Genomic DNA, 20,692 nt, shown 5'->3' on the forward strand with positions numbered 1-20,692 from the left:
AACGGAATGGGTATAAATAATTTCAACCCTAATGATTAATTAGCGTTAATTACGTTAATATTAACCTTAATTTACCATGTCAGTTGAAATTATCTATACCAATTGCGTTAACACCACTCTGCTGCACCAAAAATGCTGGAAAATGTACGATCACTGATCATAATAATTGTTATTTCACTAACGGCCATTCGTCAATAACTGGCCACGATTTATTTTTCATTACCCGTACCTAGTCTTAATTATCCCAAAGTACAGAGGAAGGTCTACGTCTACATGCAACTGCTTAAAATTCTGCGTACATTAGAAATATCTAGCAAAAGGGTTCAGGGCTGCCCCGGCATTAATGAGCCGGCCTCTGCTTTGTATTCTACCCAGTTGTGCAAGCTAGGGTGATTAGATGAACCACTGTAACGTAACCTTGGGGTAGTTAGTTACTTAGTCTGTAATTAGAGATTTAGCTTTTCAATGAGTTTTCTTCTCAAGTCGATTTGCATCGTGTTTATTTGGAGCATAAAAAGTAAGTACTTCATACTTAAGATTTGATAACAAGATCAGATTTTTAAAGTTGAATGTCGCGACTGTCGCGTTCAACTCTGCATGCACATGAAAATAAAACCCCTGAGCAAATTGTTCTTGCTTACCGTGCATTTCGTTCCTAGCTTACATATGTAGGTTAATACATGCCCGGTGCCTCATGGCTTATTAGAGTATCACGTTTTTTACATTGCGTGCTATATACGTATTACGCTAGAATCGATGGAAGCATTGTGCCTTCTCTGGCATATATACGATTCTCTTGGCATTGTTAGCTTGTATCCTACTGACTGCGCCATTTAATGTGTCGAGCAGTTAGTGTACATCGCGATTACTTAATTCAATACAAGATTTATTGAGCTTACTGAAGGACTAGGTTGATCTGTATACAATTGTCTTATAATATTTATTTATTTAACGCATGTCTAAGGGCACCGGACCTGTGCCGCATACCCATCTAATGTGGTTTGGACTTGAGGGTGATTTTTGCGCATAGCCATTACGAATTTTACTTGTGTCTAAGTCAAATCATAGGATTAGTTGTCAAGCGAACATTAGGCTCCCATGAGCTGTGGCAAAATGCCGGGATAACGCGAGGAAAAAGAGAGCCATTACAAATGTTAAGATCATACGTATAATGGTCACTTGCGACTGCGTTCTTGTTAAGCAAAGGAATGAAGACCTCGCTTTCATTAACGTCACAGCCCGAACTGTTTCAGCGTTATGGTAGAGGCGTTTTGAGGTTCATTTAAAAACAGACACCTAAACAGATTTCATATTTATGTTAAGAACGTTCATTGAACGGAATTACTTTCCCTGTATACTTAAATATATAATCATAAGGGGACATCGTACATAGATCGACCTAGCCGCAAACTAACTTGATTTTCAAGATACTATTCTTTTTATTTCACGTATTACAGGAGGAAGGAGGCAAGTATAGGACATACAGGCCTCCTTTAATATAACTATCGCCTAGCATTACGTATTCCAAACTGAAAAATATGTCATGAATTTACCTAGAAAAATTGATTTACCAAAGACCTCCAGTGCCCAAAGCTGGATTCGAGCGTCTTCAGCATTTAAGTCGGAATCAGCCTCCCGTACCCGTAGTGTATCAGATTTACTCATTCAAATATGCAGGCACGGCAATGATAGAATTCGTTTCAAAGTCAACCTTCAATTGCCCGTCAAATTACTGGGACGCCTCTCCGAATCTAAGTACGGTGTTCCCGTTAGGTACGCGAGCATGAGTGAAATGAAATTGTGAGAGTTTTCACACAAATTTTCGTAAACATGTGCCGTGCTTCAAATAATCATTCGTGATTAAATTATTTGTTCGCATTACTTAATGACGAATGACTTTTACGATAGTTCATTCCAGTAGTAAAATTAATAAATTACTCAGTTAAGATTGCAATAACTACCCCAGATGGCATATTTAAAACTAAAACGGGACTGTATAGCGAATAAAAAGTCCCGATTACATGCAAATTATTGAAAAACCCAATCAACTATTTATAACCAGCGATAAAAAAATATTCATGACAGCTTATTCGGTGACCGACGAAAAACTATTTGCGTTAAATTATTCGATGAATTAATGATATCGGTCGCGTATATTTATATAAATTATTTTTATTCATTATTCGCATTCGAATGTTTTCAAGCGCGCTAAGCAATTGTATATTGGATAGACTTCCCTGGGAATCTAGGCCCCGGCACAAAACTGTCAATTTAGAAGTTTGCCTTAATTTGTAAGCGGAACTGTAAAGTTTAGTATCGACTTGGGCTATATAAATTAACGACTCGATTCACCTTGGCCCTTAACTCTTTAAGAGACAACAATCTTGAGTAAGTTTGGGTAGGGATTTTTATTGAGTAACCTTAACAGTAACCGTTAAAGTTAAAGGCTATTAAAAAAACTTTTTTATTGAAATTGGAAAACGGAAATAGTAGCTTTAACTGGGTTAGACTAAAAGAGGGAAGATAGTCTACAAAAACCATTATAAAACAATTTGACGTTGATTGACAGCTAATTATCAGGTCAGTTGGTTATTTTCTATTCTGTTATTAAGCAGAAAATGGGTACAAAAGATTTAATTCGAAATCGTTCTTGTCAACAACCGACAGTGTGATACCTTTTACTTCAATACGTGACATTTTTCATAATACTACTAACGAAATTCAGAATGCTGAGGCATCTCATCGAATTTGCGAGGTACCACATAAAGCAACACAGACTGCAGCCGAAAGACTGCACTTTGCCCCGCGTGCATCTGCCTTTCGTACGCAAATTCTGCAACACTAAAAGCTTGCCTGTACGAGTTTCTGTTTCACAGTATGTTCATTCTATCTATTCGGCGAAAAGTTGAGTGCTAAGCGAAATATTGTAAAAAGGCCCAATGATTACAAGTTCACCGGCCGATATCAGCCTCTCAGTTAAAAAACGAAAAATTTGACAGTTCCAAACAATTGACAGGCCGATCTTGTCTGGCGGACTGGAAATCAGTGGGCCCCTTTTTAATTCTAATAAGCCATAGCTTCTTATTATTCATATTTGATCATAAAACCATCGATAGAAACCTCTAGTTTACATTTAATATCGTTTTCCGGGGTCATTATCATTATTTCTCACGACTTTTCATATAAGAATAGAGGTTATTTCGCCAGCTTCAGTTTGAAACATCGTACAAGTGTTCTTGCGGCTTTTGGCAGAGGTTCAATAATTCAGAGGGTTGGCTCAACAGGTAGCGCGCATAATCGATCCCGTCTAAACAATAAGGAAACTTCCAAAGTAAATAATAAACACGCTCAACAATTGAATAAACAATGAATTTACTGATTGATTTAAGAATAAGAATGGTTTATTGCCACACACATGAAAATAACATAGAGTTACTTACACAATAAAATACAACCGTTAAATTATCAATTTATACAGAGCAAAAGTGAGAACATTTATGTATTATGCAAAGGGTTCCAGTCTCAGCGTGTGCTAGGTCTAGCCCGGCGCTGGTTTTCAGACCGGGCTGGTTTTCATATTTATTGAGAAGAAGAAAATGTAGATATGTCATGGAAAGTACGTTAGACAGGAACTGGTGGGAGATGGGTCAAGACTAGGATACGTGGAATACACGCGTTAAAATGGAGATATTCAGCTCTCATTCTCCCAATGGACGAACTATAGGCGCTATTCGGGACGTAACGAAGCAATTTAGCCCGCGCCGGGACCCGGTGCCACCATTTTAAGGCTGGAGCGGTGTTTGAACTTGAAAAATATGATTTTGATTTGAGCATTAGCTCTGGAATTGCATCGCACCCATACAATATAAACAATATATAATTATAAACGAGTGAGATACGAGTAAGCTGCATGTATGAAATGCGGGAAACAAATACATGCTTAGCTTTGATATTGTTTATTTGGTACTGCAATTCAAAACTTGAAATTATAATATCTAGGGGCCCAAGAAAATTCGTTTTCATTTAATTATTTACATAAGCAAATTACATAGCTAAGTAAATACATTTTAACTAACTATGATATCTATGTACCAAGCAGTCCAATCTTCTATTTCTCCAAACGTATATTTAAGAAACATTCAGAATAGGTAATTGGTAATCCTAAAATTTACCACAAGTTTACACGTGCCCAAAAATAATTAAATTAATCACAAAAATAAACTTCATGCAACATGCTGAAAGCCAATAACCCTAGTATCCAATTATATGCCGTTAAAATTCAAAATGGCGGCCAGATTAATCCTTCCTTGATTGATAGATATTTTTTCGCTATCGGGATAAAATAAATTGGCGCATAAAATGGCGCAGTCACCGAACAATGGTTTTAGGTATTTGGTGCCGTGCTTTGTTGTAAAATATGGATAAGCAAGTTTTACCGCGCAGTGAGATTTTAATCGAAATTCAAAATGTTACGTATTTTCCGCGAAATAGCTTTTGAAATAAAAAAAATATTAATCGTTTATTTGTCGATCGGTCCAGTAACATTTTATTAAACGGATTTTATCGTGAATATCAATGCTTCAAACCCGATGACTTCTACGTATACCGTTTAAATGCTAACAGTTTATATAACTCTTGTAGGAGAATTCTTCATATCTCTCTATTAGACATAATGACGTTTCAAAAAGCTCCCAAATTGCTAGCTGAAAACTCCTCAAATTTTTATTAAGCTTCGCTCTCAAGCATTTTGCGATAAAATTTAAATCTCTAGCGCGAAAAATAATTAGTTGAATAAGTAGGGTTACCAGTAACAAACTTTGAATTTAAATATTTTAAATATAATACTCGTATAGCAATGGCCACGTCCTAGTTTTGTAGTGATTGTACTTAACTTCTGTAAAAAAAACTTTACAATAGATGGCGAAGTCATGTGTAATATACATATTTTTCTTTATAACATTGGGTAAAGGAGCGAAACAGAGTCAACTAGAATTAATAAAGACCAATTGTCCCGTTATTAGAGTTCAGTCGAGTGGAGAAGGTTCTAGCCAGCAGACTGCTCGTACATTTCAAATTAAATTTGCCAATTCTTACAGTCACAGGTATAGGTATCGGAGCTGTTCTAGAATTTATAGAACTCCGTCCAATCAACAAGAGGCAATTGTCTTTGATTGGCCCGACCGCAGCTGGTATTGGTACGTCTTGTCAACACTTGATTACTTCTTAAATCGCATTGTCTTTTCTTTCATGATTGGTCTGGCTTCAAAAGTGACAGGTTCTTAATTTATTTGGTAATTCCCTCTTTTTGACTCAGATATGGTAGAATACCTAACTATTGCGTGATAAGATTATCCGACACACTAGGTATAGGTATATAAATTTATATGACAAGTTATATCATTTTTATTTGTCAAGGCACCACTCGCTATCAAATATAAATATTTACAGCTATTAATATAACCATAGGCTCCATATTAGCCCGTACAATCTCATATAAATATAAATCCCTTCTTGCTGGATTTCGTAGAATTTATGCAAATAAAAATAAATGGAAACGCAATCACAGGATTAAAATCAACATGCTGAACGTAAGTTTAAATAAAAGCTTTAAATGTGGCTACTCCACAAATCCGCTTTACTTGATCATTTTATGATTTAAAACCATCTTATTGTTGTAGCTTTTTGCGGGATTTTATTTCAGTAACGTTTTTAAGATTAAATATCTGTAGAAAAAAAAGTGAAAAAAAAATCTGGTCCAAACACACGGCCACTTCAATTATCCCTAGCTTTATAATAAATAGTTAGATTAGAATAGTTGGATTAGAATAGTTAAATTTATTTATTTTTTATTTAAATAGTTAGATATTGAAAATGTAAACCTGGGTTCTCCTGCTAATGAGTTCCGAACTTATCCAGGCACGAAGTTACATTTTATATTGACTGCTACTAAGTCTACCAACTTTTCGGTGAAGGAAACATCATGCGGGAAATATTCAAATACCTAGAAACTAATTTATAAAGTGTCACTCACGTACTTTAGCTTGCATGATATAACTGAAGTCTCACGGGATTCTAAAGAACTTGCAATCATTTGCATAATAAAACTTACGATGTATCTAAGGTTTATTGTCTGACTTTCCCTAACATGTACAGTCGACGTCAAAAATATATTTACACTTTTGCACCTTACTCCTTTGTAATAAGGCGAAAAATATAAACATATTTTTGACGTCGACTGTACCTACGCTTGCTACATTTTTCTCCTCTCTTTCTCTTCTTGACAAATCTGAGCCTGCCTTTTGTAAAGAGAAAACTTCGATATGGAACTCGTGTTGGAGCATTCATGCGAGAAAATTTAGTGGCTTTTTCAATTTTGTGACGCCTTTTTACATCCATTTTGCATGGACCATCACAAAACGGACACATAAGTGTGATGAATCAAAGTCATTGGCACAATTAATTACCTTTTCACCACACCAGCTCGGAAAGGCTTACTTTGCACGTCAAAAACTGATAGCAAAGTTGCACTTTATTCACATGTGAGGCAAAGTAATCAAATGCAAATGTTGAGTTGTTTTCTTATGTTTGCTAGTAGAATTGACTTTTAAATGATGATTTTGGATGATAAATATTTAATAACATTCACTTGGATTTGATTTGGTTTGATTTCATTTGATATTTTGCACTTAATATTTGCTTCGGGTTGGTGTGGTGAAAAATGTTGTGTTTCACTCGGGGGCAAATTTTGTTCAACCCTCGTGCTTTGAAACCCTCGCAACGCTCAAGATTCCATTTTTCGAACCACTCGCTACGCTCGTGGTTCAATTTTGGAATCTTTCGCTTGCTCGGGTATCAATATTAGCACGAGCGGCTAAACAACAACTTTGCCCCCTTGTAAAACAAATAACTATTATTTTACTCTAAGTTCTTAGTTCAACCCTTTCGATACTCTTAAACAATCTTAACAAGCAGTAGCCTTCGTACTCAATGTACTGGTTCAAGCGCCATAGCGAAACCCACTGAATGCCAAAAGTTTAACATAGCTCACACAAAATAATTGCAATTTATTCTCGAAATCTTATGAAATATCACATAAGTATATTCATAGAAAACTAGGAACGAAAACTATATAGAATACAGAAGAACGAAAACTATAGAAGTAAATGGCTATTCTTTACTCTGGATACTGTGATCTTTTGTTGTCGAGATGATAAAAAATACCAACGCAATATTTTTGTCGTTAAAAATAGTGCCAGTCACGTTCGCGTAATAAACGCGACACATGTCATTCAGGCTACGCAGTTAGGTTAGTTTGTTTTAGTTTTCGTAGTCATGATAGAATTCAAGCATTTTTATAGAATAAAACTAATCGAATTCAGCTCTTTAGGGCTGAAAGCTCGTGAAACAGTCAAACAAATCTTATAGGGTTTAAACTAATATGCTAAATATGTCAACAACAAATTAAAATCAGGATGTTGTTTAAAAAATATTCATATAGGTTTCATTCACGGGATTTGCAGGTTTTATTCAAAAATCATTAAGCGCCTGTTATTTTTGTACAAGCATTTTTTGTGAAAATTAACTCGTTGCCGAGCAGCTTGGTGTAACATATTTGTATCTTACGTATTAAATAATGGTAAAATCCTTCTAATTATCGCAGTTGATTAAATGATCAAAAGTATCCATTTAAACTTTCGATGTTTCAAATGTAGCATACACATACATACACAGTCGAATTACCCTACATGACTGTTATCAAAGTAAGTCGTTTAATTTGCTGACGTCGGAGCTCTAACACAATTTCGGGACTCCAAATAAGTATATTGAGTATTAATTTAGATGTAAATCCCGTGACAACCGTGCGACTTGGTAATAGAGTTAACTGAGTCTGTTAACGAATACCTACAGAGGCCCTGTTGGGATTGCTTGCCTAACTTAGGTGAGGCAACGGCTCAAAAGACCAGTGATATATAGGTACATAAATACGTATTTACCCAACTTATTAATTAAACTTAGCAAACCTCTGTTAACTTTTGTCTCCTTCGACAAACATAAATGTCAAAATTACGAATAAACGGCTTGTAAGACGTATCGTGACAAACCCCACACGCCAAATATATCCGTTACCAAAAAGAAAGCAAATTCAAATTATGTACCGAGCTCCATATGAAGGGTCGTTATATATCTGGTACGTACGTAGGCGTAACGCAGTGAAATGAATATTGTCCTTACAAAAACTGTCTCAGTATTGGTCAATACACTCACTTATATATGCAACTTATTTTGTAACTAAGCTTGGGTTCATATAACTTTTGAATCACCTAAGCTCTCGAATTAGAATATTTAGATTTGCTACAAGAGCCTCGTCATACATTAGTAGTTACGACGCATTCTTATTATGTAGAATTGTAGATGGAAACACGAACAATGTTTCACGCCGTACGGTTAAACGTAATATGAGCGTTTTCACATTTTATTACTTTACGGAGCTTCTCTAAACTAGGAAACAGATTATGACCGAAAACGCGGTGTTATTACTGTTATTAGTGCAACTAACTTTGTGTAGCGCAATTAGGTCAATTGAAAATACATACTATAGGTAAACCGTTAAGGAAAGTGTAACATTGTTTTCGTATTTACGTTACTTTATATTTCTCACTCGATTGACGGAATAGGCGGGTTTAGTGTAACTCAGCAATATCTCATAGACGTTTTATAAGTACAAAAAATACAAATACAAAATACAAAAAATACAAAATGCTTTATTTCATAAAATGCACAAAGATTATGATCTAAGGGATGATGCCTCCCGGTAAGCAAATTGTTGCCTGTGTTGGGAGACACCGCTCTTCCTTAGATACTTAATAAGTATTTTATTTACAGATTGTTATACCTAAACATATTTACAGAATAATGTATAGATTGTGGCATTGCTATTTTAAATTAAATTAAACATACACATTTAACTTAAACAATAATAGACTAAACTAAATTATATTGTAATTTTCAACACTAGGATTAATACCAGTAATGTGTGTGTGTGTGTGTGTGTGTGTGTATGTGTGTGTGTGTGTGTGTGTGTGTAAGAGAGTGTGTGTTGTTTAATGTAGAAAGTCCTCAATCTCCTCGTAAGTTTTGGTTTTTAGCCATTTTGTGATGGTTGTCTTACATTCGTAGTACAGTTTTGAATAGATGTCTAGTGTTTTGTTAATTTTATTGTATACTTGAGCCGATTTTACATTAAATTGCGAGGTCGCGAAGGTAGTTCTGGTATGTGCAGTGCTGGCTACATTGATTCTCGTTCTTTTAGTTTTGTAGTTAGGGTTATATACAAGGTTCTTGTGTTTTTTTAACGTGACATGTAAAATATACAATTTCCTCACTGTCAACAGGTCACTCAATTGATACAAAAGTTCAGTGGAAAATGTAGTTTTTTTGAAATACATGACCTTCAATATTGCGCGCTGAGCCCTTTCTAGGTGAATAAATCGGCTTTTCGCTGACCCGCCCCAGACTGGGATGCAATAAACCAGAATTGACTGCACAAGGGATATACAGGGTGATTCATGAGACGTGAGCAGGACTAATCCTGCACACTCAGTAACTGATCATTGATCGATCACCATCGTATTTAGGTGAAACAACCACACTTTTTCCTATTTTTTAACTTTTTGGCGAGGGCAAATTTAATTCTCTACAATCATGGTCACCCTACAAGACCTAATTTAATAATTTTAATAAACATAAAACCTCTTTAACCGTAATGACAGCATTATCATTACGAAGAACATAAACTGTCAAACTTGAGTGAGATACGAGTTTTCAAAAGTAACCAGACCGTGATGACATTCAGTTTGACACAGAATATCGGTAGTTTAGTATTCTAATTGTAGGGTGACCATGCATGTCGTAAATAAATTAATAACTTTTTTTTTCAACACGACTAGAAAATTAACGTTAACCTCACTAATACTGACACGAAACAGTTGCTTATAATTTACGAAATGCGCAGTGTTAGTCCTGCTCACGTCTCCTGAATCACCCTGTATATATTTCGTCTAGAACATTCCTTGTTTTCGATGTGCATTTAATATCTTTCACTGGTACAATATATCTAAGCGTCTTGAATATCCAAATTAATTTTCTAAGTCTAGCAATTACCTGGTCAAGATGAGGGTACCAGTTTAGATTCGCGTCTAGAATAACTCCTAAATATTTGGTGTGCGCTACTTTTTCGATAGTTGGGCAGTTACAAGTTGGGTGTGTCAGATTACATGAGTGGATCTTTAAGTCCATGTCGAAATCGGGTTGAGTAGAGTTTGTAATACTGAAACATATGTAGTTAGTTTTGTGTGTGTTCAACGTTAGCAAATTCGTCCTCAGCCATTTGGAGATCAAAGTCATTCCCTGCTCAGCGTTAGTCTTAACTTCTTTCCATGTTTTGCCAACGAAGTGTATATTTAATAATATTCATAGCTTAAATAATGGGTAAACATGATCATACATTCTACGAATACAATAGTTTTATTTGTTAACAAGGAACCCTAAAACGCTTCCTATATCATGACTCTTAAATAAGTTGAACAGCTATTTTCATTAATTTTCAGATCGAATAAATTAAGCACTACCTAACTTTTGATGAGTTTGATTATAGCAGTCTATTTTAAATACATAACTTACCCTTTTACCCTGGTAAAGAACGTTGCATACACAATGTGATGTTTGCCTGCTATCCGAGACAGGTGCGAATTTTCCTTGCGGGGTGTTCGCACGTCGATTATCTAATCCGATTCCACTTTGCAAAACCTCGAGCTACATTAAAGCGCTCACGCCACGAAAAGGGTACGGTATTTAAACTCACGCTGCGTATACAGCGACCTGATTCCACCCAGGGTTGTGCTACGTTAAAGTGAAACAACAATTTTATATACTCGCAGGATGCTCGGTTTTATTTCGTCCAATAAAAGGGCCGTAACGGGCGGCGAACAAAACATAAGTATTTTATAGAGCCGTAAACCTCCAGGTGTTCGTTGTCTAGCTTTATAGCTCGACTAAATTACGATAAGGATATTCGCAGTCATTCCGGTGAAGCTCATTGCGCTAAAAGTTTTTAATGTAGGTAAGCACTCTAATTAGTGACATGACTGACTATAATTAGAAGGTCCTAGATACTTTCACTGTATATATCTTTCAGCTGATAGAATATATACCTTCACCTATTTATTCAATTCGTAAAGTCTTTACAACAAAAACCAAATACTAAGACTCTAATACCATCGCCCACACTGTTAACTGTACATTGGTGGACCTTATAGTACTTTTGTAATAAGATCCACCATTGTACAGTTAGGAGTGTTGCTGTTTGTACCTATTTACTCGTGATTCATACACGGCTTTTCAGTTTCATAAGCGAAAACCTGGACACTGTATGCAAAAATTAAACGTCGGAAATGGATCCAACTACCGCGTCACACAACTCGTTTAGTTACTTACTTACATACTTACTTACTGCCATGGCGCAGCGACCCGAAGTGGATCTTGGCCTCTGACACTAAGGAACGCCATGCTTCTCTGTCTAGCGCCGTTTCTGTCCAATCGACGGCACCGAGCTCGCGGAGAAGATGGCTCGTGGAGGATACGTAGGAACCAGGAAATCGAAGATCTAGTGACCGAACCCAACTCGTTTAGTTACCCGTCATTTATTGCCATAAACATCAAATTCCTAATATGAATATACCTACCTACAATTACTAAAATTAACTACAATTAGAATATTTAAAGCTAAAAAATTAAAAATGCCTGTAAAAATTTTGCCCTCTTGGTAGGGTGCCCAACAAATAACTATTGGTTAGTCCCTCAGAAATACTTACGATAAACAATCATCATCATCATTCATTTAAGAGTTAGACTCTTGTCGGTGGAGCGATTTCCATGTATGTCGGTCCTCTGCCTTCGATAAACAATAACCTACATTTATTAATTTAGAAGAACATAATAATGAACCCACGAGCGCTTCATGTATCATAAAGTATACGTACAAAAGTACCGTAGAGAGTACAGTGCGTTCTAGAGTGCGGTACAATAAAACGGCCGTTACGGCAATTCTCTTACGACCCTTGAGAACGTTTTATTTGCCTCTGTAACAACTGTTGTTACGATGACTTCATTTTAGTTTTCCTTGATGTTTATCTTTTCAATTGGTCAGTAATAATTTAAACTTTCTAAATAACAATAAAAATTAGGTGGTTGGATCAAGGGACAGATGCAGAAGGCGGTGATCTTGGACACGGCGCGGATAGTACGTCGGTTCCTCTCTCTGCAGCCCTGACCACCGGTAGCTTGGGCCTTGCCCCGCTGCTGGCGGCACCCTAGGTTAGGTTTTTTATAATGTGTTTATATGTATTTTTATTGTTTTGTAAGTGTTTTTATATTTTACTTTTATATTCATATTATAAAAATACCTAACCTAAGACGATAAATAAATAAAGAGAAAATTACAACTAATAAAAACTTTTTACAAAAAAAAGAAAACCGACTTCAAAAAGGATGAAATAAAATATTATCCATTTTAAGTCTATGCGTTACCAACTGATATGTTTGAAGTCGGTGCCAAGCCAACTTTGGAAGCATACCATGATTTTGGTGCGAATCGATAAGGATGTACGTTGGTTTGCCTTACACGACGACAATTAACGTACTTTCTGTAGGTACAGTTGACGTTAAAAATATGTTTACACTTTTCGTCTTATTACAAAGGAGTAAGGTGCAAAAGTGTAACCATATCTTTGACGTCGAATGTACCTAAGAACACACCTCAGAACACACGATCAAACCTTCTTAGCACAGTCCGTACCATGTTAGTCGGCACGCAAGCGTGAGATTGGGACTGAAGTTATTTCCCGTCCCTTATTCAGAGAACTACGTTTCATAATATAAAACAATTCAAGGAATTTACTTTCTTGCCAAATGTCACCTGAAGCGGTTCAGTTGTATAGCCATGAAAAGGTGACAAAGAGGCAGACAGAATTACTTACACATTTATAATAGTTATTAATACAGTTCTAATGGGATTTATAGTCATAAGGCTGATTATATTTGACGGGTATTGTTACTACTTGGCTTGGCACCGACTTCAAACATATCAGTTGGTAACGCATAGACTTAAAATGGATAATATTTTATTTCATCCTTTTTGAAGTCGGTTTTCTTTTTTTTGTAAAAAGTTTTTATTTTTCCATTTTTAGTTTTAACGCATTGTTAAGAGCGCGACGCATGAAGTAAAAACAACATCATGATTAACACTAAATTCGTGTATCTACTTTAATAAATATGTAATCAGGAATTTTCTCGAGTCCGTCTGGGAAATTACAATTCCTGTCACTACACTAAATCCATCCTCCGCCCCGCCACTGACCCAATCTCTCAACCCCCCCGATCACTCTACCTCACAGCGTATCAACTCCTGATCCATGTACCCCTCGGCCCTGAACCAGCAGCCCTACAACCACCATTACCCGACCCCTTTATCCCCGACCCCTTAACTCCTAACCCTAACCCCCGATCAGTAGCCTTACCAGCTTTCCAAGAGTTTGACATTGATTTATTCGCTAGCGTGTGTGTAACTTACTTTCTTTGCATCTCGCTCGTATTGGCATATTAGTGCGAGCGAGATGCATAAAAAGTTAGTTACGAAGACGTTAGCGTCGCTAACTTAGCGAATATGTCAATGTCAAACTCGTGGTACGGCTACACTTGCACTACATCAAATTGGCGGTGTTCGGAAGCAAATGCTTGAGTTACTTTAGAAAACACCGAAATCACTTTACACGTGCCTTTAAAAACTGAGGAGTTCCCTCAGTTCCTCATGGATTCCATCATCAGACCAGAACCAAAAATAATACGAAAACACCTAGGAGGCAACTCCTTCCAAACAAAAAAAGAATTACTCAATTCGGATCACAGGTGCCGGAGTAATCGCTGAACATACTACATTTAAAAAATCATCATCATTATCATCAAAACAATCATCATCATCAGGTCTACTTCATCAAAGTGGTGGTTTTCGGGAGAAAATGCTCGAGTTGCTTAAGAAAACACCCAAATCACCATGCATGTGCCTTTAAAAATTGAGGAGTTCCCTCAATTCCTCATGGATCCCATCATCAGAACAGAACCAAATTAAAATGGGACCAACTCGGAGGTAGTTCCTTTCAAACAAAAAAAGAATTACTCAAATCGGACTACGGATGTCGAAGTAATCGGTGAACGTACTACATTTAAAAAATCAACATCATTATCATCAAAACAATCATCATCATCAGGTCTACTTCCTCAAAGTGGTGGTTTTCGGGAGAAAATGCTCGAGTTGCTTAAGAAAACACTCAAATCACCATGCATGTGCCTTTAAAAATTGAGGAGTTCCCTCAATTCCTCATGGATCCCATCATCAGAACAGAACCAAATTAAAATGGGACCAACTCGGAGGTAGCTCCTTTCGATCAAAAAAAGAATTACTCAAATCGGACTACGGATGTCGGAGTAATCGGTGAACGTACATAGAAAAAAAAAATAGCCACAACCGAATACAGAACCTCCTCCTTCTATGAAATGGAAGTCGGTTAAAAATCATCATCATTATCATCAAAACAATCATCATCATCAGGTCTACTTCATCAAAGTAGTGGTTTTCGGGAGAAAATGCTCGAGTTGCTTAAGAAAACACCCAAATCACCATGCATGTGCCTTTAAAAATTGAGGAGTTCCCTCAATTCCTCATGGATTCCATCATCAGAACAGAACCAAATTAAAATGGGACCAACTCGGAAGTAGCTCCTTTCAAACAAAAAAAGAATTACTCAAATCGGACCACGGATGTCGGAGTAATCGGTGAACGTACATAGAAAAAAAAAAAAAAAATAGCCACAACCGAATACAGAACCTCCTCCTTCTATGAAATGGAAGTCGGTTAAAAATTAACAAACCAACCCCCCGCCGTCCCCGGTGCGAAAGTGCCCATGATACTCATTACTCATAGCATTTCCACGCTGGATTACCAAGAAACGCCTTTGCGCCAGGAACGACTCGAAGCAACCCCCCATTGGTCAGTTGAACGTAGTAAAAGGAAAAATATCTAGTTCACAAATTTCGTCATCAACGTTATACAAAAGAGGAATTATAAGATTAATATCCTTTTTCCTAAACTAGGTCCTGCGGCAAATCTACTTATTTAGGTAATTCTTATCTTTTGGATTGGAACACCCTCATAATAAATCCAAATTATACAATTAAAATAAATGTGACGTCAGACACCACATATAGCCATGTATAATTACTAGGCCACAACCGTGTAATCAGTGTGGCGTGGCTTACAAGACAGGTGTCATCCAATCCATCACGAATTACATTGATTCGACAATCCGTGTGTTTTGGGATTACTGTCGTAGGCTTTGGTATTGTATTTGTTTTGGTATTTGTGTAGTAATGTATCAATTATGACCAACCTGTGATATCTGTTAAATCCGTTAACCTTATTAGTCTTTGAACAAATTCTACTTTTGCTTACGTAAAACAGAGAAAATACAAGACAGCCACAGAGAAAGTTGTAATTACCTGGTTATACACACTGCTTGCTTACTGCACTAGGGGTTTTTCCTATAGAAATACCTTAAGAGGCGTAAAGAAAAGAATTGGAAGAAAGCAAAACATATAGCGCGCCGCGTGAAACTTGTGACGGAAGATATGGCCTTCGCACATTTTCAATAAGTGATGTTATAAAAAGATGTACCTTCAAGAAATTATAGTTGCTGTGTCGGTGATAGTCGTATAGGTGCAATGATAATCACAGAAATAATCTAATCCTAGATGATGTCAAACACAAACCACAGGCTTAAAGATGATAATTATCGCAATTATTAAAGCGAAACACAACAAAAAAAAATGCAATGTTAAATTTTAAACTTTTATATGTTTATATGCTAACCTTCTTCTAGATTCACATACATAGTTGAGATATAATGATGTACAATCATATTTTCAGTTTTATTCTTGGCATACACAATACATAATAAGTATTAGTTTACGAGTATAAACAAAATATCAGAAACGAAAATATTTACATAAAACGTTATCTAACTAATTGAGTAATAAATGACATTTAAGTTTATTTAAAATAACTAGTTAATAACTAACAATAAATAATTAATACGACATTATATAAGTCTTCTGTAAACGCATTAAGCTTAAGATAAGTTTAACAACTATGGTATCACAGTTATATTAATTTTTACACAGTAAAGTAATTTCAGAGCGAATGATATCTATTTTTTATACTATCCAAGTTAAGTCAAATATTTATGCAATAAATAAACCGTCGGTAGATTAAATTTTCTTCGACGAAGGTATTAGTAAGATTTTCATTAATAATTTCATTTCTTCGCTAAATTCCAAGTTTCATATTTATCAGTTAGCTAAGAGTATTGACCATATTACTGATAGTGTCTCTAAAAACACATTAAATTAAGAAATTCGTCTACTCTATTTAATTCGCTTTGAACCTAGTTCAGCCATTGAACACAATATTGTATTGAAATTCATATCTTATTCTTCCAGCCTCTTAGGCAATTGAATATCAACAATCACCACATCTTCAGGTTACGTATTAATCTTGTTAAACTGGTCATAATATTGTCTAGCAGCTTTCAAAGCATCCATAATAAACTTGTCATCACATGGGTTGTCATCAAAGAAATGTGCACCGCAGTGTAACGCCTCTGAACACTCAGGGTCTATAACCTTTTCCTCGCAACAACCTAAGATAGCTTTAGCGCAAGGTGATAATTTTTTTGGTGGTGTGGGAAACCCTCCTCTTCTCTTCAGGTCTATAAATGTAAGTTCTTCGTATGACAAGTCTGTAGGGTTTTTACTGTCTACTTTCTTGACTGGTTTGTTCTGAGGAGCGCCGAGTGCTTGGAACACCATCATTGAGATTAGCATTGATGTCATCGCTGTTGATGTCTTCATGGCTGCAAATATACAAACTAGTATTGAGGAAAACTTGTGAGGGTCCGATTGTCTGTGATAGGCGTAGTGCGTGGTCTTTTGACTATTTAAGAATAGGTTTATATGAATATTGAATACGAGTGAGAATAATACACTTTGGAGGTATTTATTTTAAGCTTTAGCCTGCAATTTCATTTGCTTGATGAAACTGTATCTTAATATATTATTCGTGGGAGGGACTCAAAAAAAATTCAAGTAGGTATACGATACATTTTTTTATAACGTACCGATAGAGTTGTTATGTAGTATTAATATTGTAAATGCATAGTAAACCGGTCAATCGGGATATAATTGTGATTGGATAAGTGTGGATAAATGTATTAATTTCTGTGACATTCTAGTGCATTATAATGTACCTACCTATTCATCAATTAAATCACCATAGCAAGAAACTACATTAAAATCTAAACATTCATATACATATACATTCTAACAGCAATTAGCAATAACCTGCGCAGAAGCACGTGATACGGCATGTGCTTGATCATGCGCGTATTTTGAATAAAGGCTTTATTCTCAAACTCGCATTTAACTCATCAAATGATATCGACATTATATTAGTGCCGTGCACTAACTCAATCTGAGCGGAACCCACATCTATGCGAGCAAGACGTGCTGATGTTTATATTTGATTGGTATTATATTGCTGTTCATTTTTTGTTCGTTAGTAAGGATCAGGGCACTTTGTAGCAGGTATTAAATTGTCGCCGATTACGCACTGCTTACGCGACTCGCGGTTGGGTTTCCCAAGTCATATCAAGGATAACGAACTTTGCGCCTCGTCCATTATCATTAGCCGATTGCCCTTGTTTTTTTATTCTGCGGGTTTTTAAGACGAAACAGGAGCCGCTTTTAAATATTTTAGGTAAATATACCCGTCTGGCTAAAGGAAGCGGTTCCTAAAACTAGTGCGATAAGGACAAGGCGAGAAATCCTGCGTAAAAATCTCAAGAATTGAGGTTTCATACTCGACTGTTTCCTCCTCCAAAACTCAACCAATCGTAATCAAATTTGGATATCTAAATGATTATGAAATTATCTGTGTCGGGCCGTTTTGTTTTTTTGGCTAATTGATATCAGTTTTGAATACCACGCCTCTCAATGCGGCATAGTCAATTAGGCCATTTTGGCCATTTTTGAAGGGCTCTAGCGCCTTAAAAAACAAAAAAAGCAAAACGGTCCGACACAGATATTGACAATATTAATCTGTGTTGAAAAAATCATTGCTCTAGCATCAAAATCCACGGAGGAAACAGTCGAGTACGTTTGTATGGAGAAATGACCACTCCTGTTGGCTCTTAATTGATCGTAATGTCATTAAGGATTAACTAAAATATAAATTTAATGACGATTGGTTAAGAACTTAATCACTTCACTCGTCTTAAATTGTCAACAAAGTTGTAGGTGCAAATATCACTAAATATGTTTTTAATCTTCAAATTATAACACTGTCTCGATTTAGAGACAAGCGAGAAATTTCCGGGTTTAACATTTTCAAATGAATTATCTCTATCGAATATCTGCCATTTTTGACATGATAAAGACGAGATGTTATAAATATGTATACACTTTCATTTACATTATCTCTTTCTTTCTCTACTTCTTTATGTTTCTAAATTTGACAGCAAAATTTCAATGTTTTCTATCATATTTTATTGGAAACATTCGTATTTGTCATGCTTCTTCAGTCAACCTCAGTAGTTTTTGTACTGGGACTGACAGATAATACACACGTTTCCGTGAAAATACGATGGAAAATAATTATGCACTACATCTGTAACTTACTGGCAGTTATTTTTGAAGCTCTAAGACCTGTCATTCATACATGCATTATCTCTAGTTTATTATCATTCATTAAGGTTTAAATAAAAGTATAAAAAAATATTATTATCGGACCAAGTTAACTCTGCATTGCATCAGCAGTGATAAAGCGTGGAATGCTTTTCATAAATGTCATATTTATATAATAATAAATATAATAATGACGTTTGTAATGACACACCATCCTTATCATTATCTAAAGTTTATCCGTCCAAGGCCGTCAACCGGCATTGACCCGGTCGCCGATTCGATATAAGATTAATTGCATCGTGACGGGGCTGATTCGCCCACGAATAGTTCGCAACTTGATGTCATGCTTACGCATGTAGTCGTAGATCATTGTCACCTATGATTTGTTGTGCTTGTGTCTATGTTTACATGAAATCATTTGGAAATCGGGAACTTGTTGCTTTATGTTCGGTAATACTGAAATATGGTTTGGAAAATTTTGGGATTTAAGATTATTCCTGAAAATCAGTTTCACTATCATAAAATGTGCCTACTTTGCTTCGCACTAGGTAACTCTTATATATTGAAAATTATACGCAGATTATGTTGAAAAGTTTAAATAATCTAGACTCGATTTAAATAGCAATGAATGTGCATAATAACTACATGCTTTGCCGAGCATAACATTTTGCCGACTTGTAAAACACCCAATTTAGTTCTCGTATAATAAAGCCTACACAAAAGTACTTCAGCATACATAATAAGGTAACCCAGTATTGTGTTATTTCATATATTTATTTGTCGAGTATAGTCAAGGTCATAAATATTTTCAATTTGACCAAGAGGTTCTATCAATGTTAAAAGAACGTGACTTAATTTATGATAATATTGACAATTATATAAATAGAATATTTCGTTAAAGTAGAAAGAACTATAACTTATTTACTACAAAAGTAGGTGTAAGTAAATTTAATTCACCTATTTAATTTTCAATACATATCATCGAAAGTCAAATACTATATAGCTAATTATTAAACACCCAAAGCTTTACGTAAAACTGATATAAAAGGGGCAATAAAATACCACGTTTCATACTCATTCAGACATACATCAAGTTCATTGATAACCTCAGTTCATTGAGTACTTGTACTCGTAATTCATTTATTAGTTCATAATACTAATGACAACACTTAATTCACAAATCGTTACTTCTATCAAATATATTTACTAGCGTAAAGAAAATAATAAATATAAAAACACTTACTTGTTTTTGTTGTTATCGAGAATTTCCTTTTCGCAACGCAGTGAACTATCACAGCACGCGACCGGCAGGCGTGTGTCCTCTCCTTCTGCCTGCATCGCTATATACTTGCGTTCAGCTACGGAGTTCCGCTTGTGGCATGAATAAAATTAGGTATTTTATTAAACCCCATGACGATTAGATTCACTGCGCCGTGCGCAAAATTTCGCGAATTATGGGAAGAACGGATATCGTCGTAAAATCGATAAACTTTTTTTGTGTTGTTTTGATCAATTGTAAGATGACGCAATCTTTTATAAATCTTCATAAGGCTGGTTACTTTTTGCGGACTTTTTTAGTGATTTTATTGGCCACTGCTATATGTACATAAATAATAAAGTAAGCTTTTACCGCCTTTACCTCCCGAACACTGAAAGAAGATAGTCAGCTCATGGTAGCGGAAAGGAAATTCTTCGCAAGGGTCTATTAAGAGAGATGACGGCACCTGGAGGATCCGGAAAAATGCACAGATCGACTGGTCGCCATCCGGTGGGTCGCCCCAGGTATCGCTGGGAAGACAGTGTGGCGGCGGATCTGCTTCAGCTTCGCATCAGTAACTGGCAG

General features: G+C 35.9%; 1 protein-coding gene and 1 long non-coding RNA gene across 2 annotated transcripts in view; both read left to right on the plus strand.

Moving 5' to 3' along the window:
- The window catches only part of LOC134664604 (uncharacterized), a 484,236-nt gene that overhangs the window by 138,255 nt on the left and 325,289 nt on the right, over nucleotides 1–20,692 (plus strand). The window lies entirely within an intron of this gene.
- Nucleotides 1–20,692, plus strand: part of LOC134664595 (uncharacterized) — a 190,391-nt gene that overhangs the window by 7,510 nt on the left and 162,189 nt on the right. The gene's annotated exons all lie outside the window — the stretch shown is intronic.

Source organism: Cydia fagiglandana, chromosome 5, assembly GCF_963556715.1.
Source record: "Cydia fagiglandana chromosome 5, ilCydFagi1.1, whole genome shotgun sequence".
NCBI lineage: Eukaryota > Metazoa > Arthropoda > Insecta > Lepidoptera > Tortricidae > Cydia > Cydia fagiglandana.